A 10849-nucleotide genomic window follows, 5' to 3' on the forward strand; every position below is an offset into this window, starting at 1 on the left:
ACCCCACGAAATGAAGAATTGGGCATTAGTTCATGAAATCTTATACTGGAATAAAATATTGTTGGACTTTAAGGCGCCGCAACACTAATGTTGTTGTTTTTTGCAGTCAACCAACAAGGATATCCGTCTGGAATTTTTTTTTTTTTAAAGAACAGGATTAATTTTGTGGTACTTCCTGACATGGCTGCAAACTCCTCCCATTTTACCTGCCTGGTTCTGCCTTCCAAAGAATGTCTCTGATGGATTTTTCAAGATCCCAGCTGCCCTTACACATCTATGGGATTGCCAGTGCCATCTGAAAAACCCTTTCCTGGGAGTAAGCCCCATCTGAGGATTCTGAGTAGACCTGCTCAAGATTGCTCTATGGCCCCTTCCGCACATGCAGAATAATGCACTTTCAATCCACTTTCACAATTGTTTGCAAGTGGGTTTTGCTATTCCACACAGTAAAATCCAACTGCAAAGTGTGCTGAACGTGGATTGAAAGTGCATTATTCTGCATGTGTGGAAGGGGCCACATACTAACTTTTCCAATTACTAGTGAATCACTTAAAAAAACAAAGAAGATGATCTTCCGGTACATGCAGAATAATGCACTTTCAATCCACTTTCCATGCACTTTGAAGCTGGATTTTACTGTGCGGAATACCAAAATCCATTTGCAAACAATTGTGAAAGTGGATTGAAAGTGCATTATTCTGCATGTGCGGAAGGGGCCTTTAGTGCTTAACCAAAGAATTGTCACTGAAATGATGAGTCCCTTGTTGCATATTTTGAATCCAATGATACTGATGATGGTGAATCGCAAACAAGGCTATGAAAACTCATTCCTCGATTTGATCAGCAGGACATCCTGTGATATTACAACAGAAGGAGGGGAAAATGTTTATAATTCCGCATGATTTTAATTTATCCAATGACAGGAAGTACCCAAATTTCACAGCAGAGACTGCTGATCCTTTCAATGGGACTCTTTATAAGGGTTATAGCAAAAAGTTACATGACAGAGGAAATGGGGCTATTTAGAAGAATTTAATTTTCTCAGCAATTTAAACACTATTTTTCCCCCTTCGGAGGTGGGTGAAATCCCAGTTGGTTAATCCTCCCTTCCTCCCACTCTCTTTGCTGATTCAGGGTTGTATCATGTTGTTTGAAAATCATTTTGAAATCAAAACAGATCTGGCTGCTCCCAAAACACAAGTAAACAGCTCAGAACTGGGAGATGCAATCAGGCACAGAAAAGGGAGCAGATGGAACAGAGAATTTTTAAAAGTATGTTAAGGATGGTATTTGAATTTGTTTGCTACGAGAGATCCATGTCAGGGGCACCACTTTAGAGGAATTGGGTAGCGGTTTAGGCCCCTTCCGCACATGCAGAATAATGCACTTTCAATACACTTCGCAGCTGGATTTTACTGTGCGGAATAGCAAAATCCCACTTGCAAACAATTGTGAAAGTGGGGCTGAAAGAGTTCTGAGAGAACTGTGACTAGCCCAAGGTCACCCAGCAGATTTCATGTGCGGGAAACAAATTTCAGCAGATTTCATGCGGGGAAACAAATCCCGTCCACCAGATTAGAGTCTGCTGCTCATGTGGAGCAGGGAATCAAACCCAGTTCTGCATTTTAGAGTCCCCTGCTCTAACCACTACACCACACTGGCTTCGTGCTGGTAAGTGGAGACAATTCGCACTGGAGTTTTAAGCAGTCAAAAAACAAGGCTGCTAAGGTTCTAAGATACTGATGGTATTCGGCTGTGTCACAGATGGAGGGAAGTCTCTCAAAATCCACCCCTCAAGAAGAATGACTGGTGTAGTAACTGGAATAATGAAGATTATGAACTGTATAAGTTATGGCATCTGTGACGAGCAAGTGTAGAAAAACAGCCCTGGACAATGGGAGATTATTGATCTGGAAACAAAACCAAATGGGGCCTGTGGTGATTCCAGTCAAATTTAAGTCTTTCCTATAGCTGCCTCGGACTGTTGTGTTCCTGAAACGTGAAACACAAAGTTATAATAGGTGGATAGTGTTTCCTGCTTGCTAATAATCCCTAAATATTCTTGGCGCTGCTGACAATTGATCTCTGCATGGTGCATGCTCGTCTGTCACCAAGCTTAACTCATTTGTCTCAAATGTGACATTACCAGAGCTGCCAGCCACAGGTTGTGACACAGAGACTGAAAACAGAGATTAATATTTAAGTACGTATTTGAATCTACAGAAGGCTTGTGGCCAAAATCTGCCCTTTCAATTATAATCCAGGAGATTTGTCATTAGGGCCATGATGTATTGTTTTGCTTTCTCTTCTTTGCCATGTGAGTTTGCCAAATGAGTTAAGCCACGTAGCTTTGTCGGCCAAATGCCCTGTGCATATTTTTGAATGTATTCCGTTACAATGTGGTGGGTAATGGAATAATTTGCCATTGTTCTGTCGTTCACTTCACCCAATGGAAGCCCGGTGACTTGTTAGTGGGGTTTTCCACACAATTCATTTAAAACATTTTGAAGCAAGAATTAAAACATGTCCTCCATGGAGTTCCATATTGTTTGTACCCCAAAATGTTTTATTTCCAGCCCCAAAACATTTTTAACGACTCCCCTTTTAAAACAACTATCTGGCTGAAACTTTTTGAAAACTTCTCCAGTTGCTGTGTGATCTAGTCACTTCGTCTCCCATGCTTCCCTGAACTTCCTTGGTGGTGCCATTTTCTTACTCAGTTTTCCCTTGCCTGTTTATTTGCAGCATTTCTCTGTTCTTTGTTCCTTTTGAGAGCGGGGGGGGGAGGGGGGCGGGGCGGGTTGCAATCTTCAAAGCATTGAGTATACGAGGAGTATAGAATGCAGCACGAGGCCGTGAAACACTGAAGCATTGATTCAACTCAGACTTCAAAAATAGTTGAATCTATCCTCACAATACTAAAACCAGGGGGCATCCATTGAAAATGCTGAGGGGGAGAATTAGAACTAATAAAAGGAAACACTTCTTCACGCAACGTGTGATTGGTGTTTGGAATATGCTGCCACAGGAGGTGGTGATGGCCACTAACCTGGATAGCTTTAAAAGGGGCTTGGACAGATTTATGGAGATATATGGCTCCCAATCTTGATCCTCCTTGATCTGAGATTGCAAATGCCTTAGCAGACCAGGTGCTCGGGAGCAGCAGCAGCAGCAGAAGGCCATTGCTTTCACACGCTGCATGTGAGCTCCCAAAGGCACCTGGTGGGCCACTGCGAGTAGCAGAGTGCTGGACTAGATGGACTCTGGTCTGATCCAGCAGGCTTTCTTATGTTCTTAGGTTCTTAAAAAGGTGGGGGAGGGGGCGGGGGGGGGGGGCAGAAGAAACGTAATGGCAGCCAGGAATCATTTCAAGGGGATGAGCGTGGACAAAGGGGGAGACTGAAAATGTTTTACAAACATTTAACAAACGTTTTAGGAGATTTGTGTGGAAAGGCCAACATCACATCAAACCAAATACGAGGCTGAAAGTGGTTCTTTCTTCGATATGCTTAATAATGCCCGTGTGGTCTGCTTTGCATTGAGTGCTCATTCCCTTTGGGTCAAATTCTCGGATACATGTACATTTTTGCTTCCAAACTCACCATGCCACAGATAAGAGAATCACCGCAGTTCCAGAATGCAAGAAAAGTTTGACTTTCCCCCTTCCTTTGCAGTGAAAGCAAAGGAGATGGACATGTAATAATGTCTCTTTGGATTTTTCCACTCCTTCCCACTTTCCCCTGCCCTAGTTCCACAATCTGGGATCGATCAGAAGGAATTTTTGTTAACACTAAAGGTCTAGCAATAAAGCAATGGATTCTGCCAGCAAAAAATGCAGGAGAAAAGAGAGTTAACAACAACAACAAAAGGCAGCAGGCAACAGAGGGCCTTTCCCCACTTACGTTTTGCAGCGCGCTACTCTGAGCATGAGCGATTTCCGCCCTGGGGTCGTGTTCCCCACTGCGTGGGGCAGTCAGAAGGTGCCATTTTCTTCAGCATCAGAAATGACACGCGCTGAAGGGACGTTAGAGCGCAGAGTCGGGGCGGCTGCGTTGTCGCCGCCCGGACTCGGGGGAGCACCACTGGACCACGCGCTATTTGGGGGCAGTAGCGCGCAGCAAATGGTAGGTGGGGAAAGAGCCAGAAAGAAGGAAGTGGTGAACAGGCAGTAGTTCCACCTCTACATTACAGAGCAATTAGCAGGGCTCTTTAAAAATGTAATGGCAAAAATCGATCACAGGAGCAAAAATCCAGTGAAATATTGGTAGACCAAAGACTGGAAACAAACAACAACAACGTGCCAAAAAGGGAGTTGCAAGGAAACAAGCAAGGAAGCAGTCCATGGGCAAAATGGTGGCTCGACTCAAGACACTTTGTAGCAATCTGGGGCGGGGGGGACCAAAACCCTACTGCGAAGAAGAGAGTCACGGGGTAAGCACTGCATGCATAATAGGCCAGTGTTTCAGTGCCACATGTGCAAACGCTGCATTTTCCATGCACCGTGCCAATGTGGCTTTAATTGATTTTTTAAAGTAGTATTCTAGCAGAAGCATGTAGAAATTTGTAAAAGAAGGAAAGAGCGTTTGAAGTTTTTCGAATAACTGTAGCTTTGTGCAAACACTGCTTTGGGACAAAAATTTGCAGCAAGTTTAATACTCCCGTCAAAGACCAGAAATTGAAATTTGTTTTGTTTACAATATAGAGTCTTTTAAAAAACACACACACACAGCTGCAAAAGATAGCAAACAGCTGACAGGCCGCCTTAGCAGGGATCTGAGCGTTCCGAGAATCGGTGTAGGATCTCTTCGTTATCTGACAGTCTGCCAAAGAGCCCACCCCTATTGCATTTTAATTGCTACTTATGTCAACCAGCTATTTCCTCAACCTATTTTCGAGCCCGGATTAGCCAGAGCTTTTTTTTTATGGGTTAGCAAAATGTGCTGCAGAGAAAGGGAAATGCCAGTGGAATGGCTTTTTAGCATCAGCCAGCCCCGGATGATTGGCTGGATGTGTTAAAATTTCCTTTGAGACCAATGACCATGTAAGTAATGCAGCACAGAACTACTGTGACTCAGCAAGGCAAGGGGAGGATGTGAGAATTATTCACTGGGACTGGAGGGTGGTTTTTTTTATATTTTGCTTTTTATAGGCAAAGGCAGTAAGCCTGTCCAGGAGCACCACGTGCCTTCCAGCATGGTGTGATGATTAATAGCGGTGGATTCTAATCTGGAGGACTTGGTTGGATTCCCCACGCCTTCACGTCAACGGTGGGTTCTTATCTGATGAACTGGATTTGTTTCTACACATGAAGCCCACTGGATGACCTTGGGCTAGGCACAATTCCCTGAGATCTCTCTCAGACCCACCTCCCTTACAAGGTGTCTGTTGTGGGGAGAGGGAGGGGAGGGGTTTGCAAGTCACTTTGAGACTTCTTATGGTTGAGAAAATCAGGGTATAAAAAATAGCTTTAAAAGGGGCTGGGACAGATTTATGGAGGAGAAGTCGACTTATGGCTACCAATCTTGATCCTCTTTGATCTGAGATTGCAAATGCCTTAGCAGACCAGGTGCTCGGGAGCAGCAGCCGCAGAAGGCCATTGCTTTCACATCCTGCATGTGGCTCCAAATGGCACCTGGTGGGCCACTGCAAGTAGCAGAGAGCTGGACTAGATGGACTCTGGTCTGATCCAACTGGCTTGTTCTTATGTTCTTAACTCTTTTTCGTCATCATCAATGACTGGTCAGATTTGGGAATAACACAGAGACGCCGGAGAAGGACTGTGGCATAGTGGAAGATGTGCAGCAGGTTCCAGGTTGGGCCGCAAGGACAACCCCCATCGCTGTCCGAGGGTGGATCTCTTTTGTGCGAAGCCCTTTACCCATAACACACACTACTCCATTGCTGGGGTAATAAATTGCCCATAGCCATTTTATTGAGCAGAAGTGTGAGGCTAAGCATGGGTCTGGATCTGGTCATACAGGTACGTGCTACAGCTCAGCAGGGCGGGTGCCCCATCCCGAGCTTCATTCCACTGTGGGGCTCTGCCTGGCGGACGTTCCTGGCCAGAGATGTTCCCCTTCAGTCCAGTTCGGCAGGGACGGTCGCCTCTTGCCATTGTTGCCGTTCCCAAGGGGAAGGCATAGCTCCCTAGCTTCCTTCCCCTTGCCTTCCAGAGCCATACACATGCTCCAAACCGCCAAGTATCTAGGCTATGACAAAATGAGCATGCATTAACATAAAAAATTAGGGAGAGGTGGGGGGCGCCCGGCAACATAGGGTACCCCATGTTCCCTAGGCAAATACGCCACTGCTGCCTGCAACCTGCTTTAAATTTGCTGTGTGGAAAGGCCCTAAGATAAGAGATGTGAATTCTCCCATCTGCAGTTTGAATTGGTACAGCCCATTCTACTGCCTACCATCTAATTTGCTCGTAGGTATTGATATTGATGCCTTGAAAATTAACCCCCCCCCCAAAATAACAAAAATGCACAGATATGATGAACTATACAGGTGAAGGGGAACAGAGAGAGAGCTCACAAAATGGCACTAAGGAGGAAGTTCAGGGAAGGCAGAGAGGCGTGGAAAACGTTTTAACGTTTTAACAAGACGGTACAGCAGTAACGCCATTTCGAAACCATTCAAGCCTAAAGAATCGTTTTTAAGGGGGATTCACTGAAAACGTTTGGAGGCTGGAGATAAAACGTTTTTGGAACCAAAGGCGGGGGGGGGGGCAATGCAAAACTCCTTGGAGGAAACGTTTTATTTCCTGCCTCAAAATGTTGAAAGCGTTTGTGCGAAAAAGGCTACGGTTAAAATAATGAAGGTCAGATTGTCTTTTGCATTGTTGACATGAGACTACACTTGCGATATAAGCAAGGGGGCAGCTTAGCTTTAATAATTGCCCCATCTTCACAACCCAAGTTATCAAAGCGGTGTGAAGTTGTTAAAAATTAGATTATATAATAGTTGCATAGTAGATGAAGGCGTTCCATTGCAGTGTGCTTTCTCACCCTTCCTTCTCCCCCCATGACGAGCCTTTTGAAATGTTCTCTTCTAAACAATAATTAAAAGTAAAGGGAGCCTTCCCCTCCCTTCGCCTCAGGTCGCCTTCTGTTGGCACAAGATATAAGCTAAATAGCAACCATGCTTTTAGTTGTAGCAGTGTTTGACATTAATTGGTCCGGGAACAAGGTTTACAACTCTGTCACAGCAAGGCTTTCTAGATCAATGGAGAAGATGTCTTCCTCCTTGACATTAACTGATGGCCAAACTACATGTTACAACAGATGCAAGGTGACCACTGAAAGCAAATTTCTAGTGTCCAATCTCCCCTTTCCCCTGTAGCCTGTAACTTTGCTTTCCTGGGATGTGAGATCATGATGTACACCCCCGCATCTCCTCTGAATGAACCATGTGCATTGATGGTGAAATACCAGTTCTTCGGTAAATGAGTATAGGGTTGCTGGGTTTCCCTGGGCCACCAATGGTGGGTAGGGGGTGGGTTCAGAGGCATAGCTAGGGAAAATGGAGCCCGGTGCAAAATCTGAGTTTTGCTGTTCCCCCCCCCCATGTTCATTTGTGGTTTTTTGTATTTTTAAAGTGTTTTTTCAGTTTTAGGACTGCAGGGGGTGCAGTTTTTAGGCTAGCAGCATCAAAATGTCCGGGTATCTTTAGGAGACTATCCTGATGATACCAGCCAGGTTTGATGAAGTTTGGTTCAGGGGGTCCAAAGTTATGGACTCTCAAAGGTGTAGCCCTTCGGGGATGAGGCGGCCTATAAATAAATAAATAAATAAATAAATAAATAAATAAATAAATAAATAAATAAATAAATAGCCCCCATCTTCTATTAGCTCCCATTGGAAACAATGGGGGCATTCCCTTTGGGAGTTCATAACTTTGGACCCCCCTGAGCGAAACCTCACCAAACCTGGATGGTATCATCAGGAGAGTCTCCTAAAGATGCCCCGAAAGTTTGGTGCTGCTAGCCTAAAAACTGCATCCCCTGCAGGCCAGAAACTGAAAAACACTAAAAAGTACAAAAAACAAACCTGAAAACGTTGCTGTCCCCAGGCGTGTGCCCAGTGCAATGTGCACCCCCTTGTAGCTATGCCTCTGGATAGGTTTGCTAGATCCAGGTTGGGAAATTCCTGGAAATTGGGGGGGAAGCCTGGGGGGAAGCCTAAGTAGGGTACAGTGCCCTAGAGGTCACATATTAAAGCATCATTTTCTCCAGTGGATCTGTAGTCTGGAGATGGGATGTAAGTCCAGGGGATCCTCAGGTCCCAGCTGGAGGATAGCGGCCCTTTCTGCACAAATCATCGAAAACATTTGGTAAATATTTTCAACTACTCCCTTTTCCATGATGCATGTCCGCATTCACCCTCTCGAAACAATTCATGGCTATTATTATGTGATTCCCCTCCCCCCCTTTTTTTGACTTCGTTGGATGAATCGTGCTTCAGTACTGCACAGCTTTGTGCTGTGATTTTCCATGCCTCCTATAATCAAAGCCTTGGATATTAAACCCCTCCCCTCAAAATTAAATAAAGTCACGGGAATAAGCAAATAAAACAGAGTAGGGAAGGGCAAGGAGATTGTAAGCCCCTTTGAGTCTCCTGCAGGAGAGACAGGGGGGATATAAATCCAAAACTCTTCCAAACTCTTAAGAGGGAACAGAGACTGAGCTGAGAAAATGGCCCCAAGGAGGTAGTTCAGGGAAGGCAGAGCTGATCACACAGCAGGGAAGCTGTTTTGAAAATGTTTCAGCCTAAAGAATTATTTTTAAAGGGGACCTTGTGAGGCAGGCGGGATTGAGAGAGCTCTCAGAGAACTGTGACTATCCCAAGGTCATTCAGCAGCTTCAGGTGGAGGATTTGGGAATCAAACCCAGTTCTCCTGATTAGAGTCCACCACTCTTTCACCACTACACCACACTGGTCTAATTTTAAACAGGGTGCATAATTCGGTGTTATGTGATAGCAGCAGTGGTGGGATCCAAAAATTTTAGTAACAGGTTCCCATGGTGGTGGGATTCAAACTGTGGTGTAGCGCCAATGGGGCTGGGGGGGCACGATGGGGGCGTGGCCGAGCATTCCAGGGGCGGGGCATTCCTGGGCGGGGCTGTGGCAAGGACGCAGCCACTGCGCCGGTCCTTGGGCGGGAAACGCACGCCGGGGCACCTCCTGCTAGACTGCTTCCAGTTCTGCGCGCTACTGCTGAGAGGAGGGGCGTAACTGAGGCAAAAATCGTATGGCAAAATCACCAATTAGTAACCCCCTCTCGGCCCACACAAATAATTAGAAACCTACTCTCAGGAACCCGTGAGAACCTGCTGGATCCCACCTCTGGATAGCCGTCATTCTCCACATTATTTTCTTGTCCACATGTGGAAGTTCAGTTGTTATTATTATTTATTTATTTATTATTTTTATATACCACCCTCCCCCTGAGGGCTCAGGGCGGTTCACAACAGGTTAAAACAAACATTAAAACATAATTTAAATATCAATTATATAAAAACAGAACCCATTTTAAAATGTGGATGGCGTCTGGCTACTCCCCTTCCCCCCTTGTGCCCATGGGAGGCCAGATGACATGGTAGATGTATGGGTTTTTTTAAAACCAGGCTGGCCAAACGCCTGGCGGAACAGGTCTGTCTTGCAGGCCCTGCGGAAACTCTGTAAGTCCCGCAGGGCCCTGATCTCCCTAGGGAGCCTGTTCCACCAGGTAGGGGCCAGGGCTGAAAAGGCCCTGCCCCTCGTCGAGGCCAACCTGATCATTTTTGTTAATGACTACAATGCAGTAGATGGGGAGATGCAGACCAGAAGTGAAAACGTTTCTTCTAACAAGGGATGCCAGCCTCCAGATGGGACTTTTGGATCCTCCATAATTCTGGGATCCTCCCTGGAGAAAATAGATATTCTGAAATGTGGACTACAAGGCAGTTTACCCCACGGAGGGCCCTGTCCTTCCCAGGCCCAAATCTCCAAGAGTTTCCAATCCTGGATCTGCCGACCTTCCCTATCCCCCCCATCTGCTGGCTGGTAGCCAGGGGAAACCTGGTAACCCTGCTTCCAAACGCAGCTGTCTTCCTTGACTCCATTTTGATAAGTCCAAGAAATGGTTTGAGGGAGCAAACGGAGGATAACAGAAGCCTCGTGTCAGAAGCCAGTTTCAGTTTTCTTTCTAAATTGAAAAAGTTAGTGACGCGAGTCTCTCAAAGACTCCATTTTGGCCAGGCTCATCTGTCAAACGCAGCTGGCACCGTTCACGGGCCCGTGTCACTTGGAGATGCTGCTGCCTTCAAATTTTATAATAGAAGAACGCTGAATGGAGATCTTGTTCGCTTGCCAAGAGCAGCGCCATTAATTTTAACTGAGTCTGCAGTGGCCACGATGACTGACAGCCGGCCCACTGAAGAAGCGGGCTGTCTATGTGTCATGCTTGACATAGCCCAGCATTACAAGGACAGTGATATAATTAAGAGTTCAGTTGCCAGAATGAATCCCTTCATCATTACATTCTTTATGTGCTGATGTGAATGGGGTACGCACATTTGTAAATGCTCCAGAAACAAACTGTACTCCCAGGGGGAAAAAAAGAAAAGAAAAGAAGTTCTTTGAACACTGGCTAATTTACTGTTGCTTTAAAAAAAAACGCCCTGGAATGCTGTGGAATTTTCAAAACATTTGTTGATCTTGAAAGCATCAACAGGGAAACATTTGGGAGTTCAGTATGTTACAAAAACAGGACCCAATTGCAGTATTACCTTCGAAAGTGTTAAGCATGAGCCATTTCTCGATATGTGCAGTAATGGATGATTTAGGGCAGGGGTAGGGAACCTGTG

The sequence above is a fragment of the Sphaerodactylus townsendi genome, linkage group LG03 (genome assembly GCF_021028975.2).
Source record: "Sphaerodactylus townsendi isolate TG3544 linkage group LG03, MPM_Stown_v2.3, whole genome shotgun sequence".
Classification (NCBI taxonomy): Eukaryota; Metazoa; Chordata; class Lepidosauria; order Squamata; family Sphaerodactylidae; genus Sphaerodactylus; species Sphaerodactylus townsendi.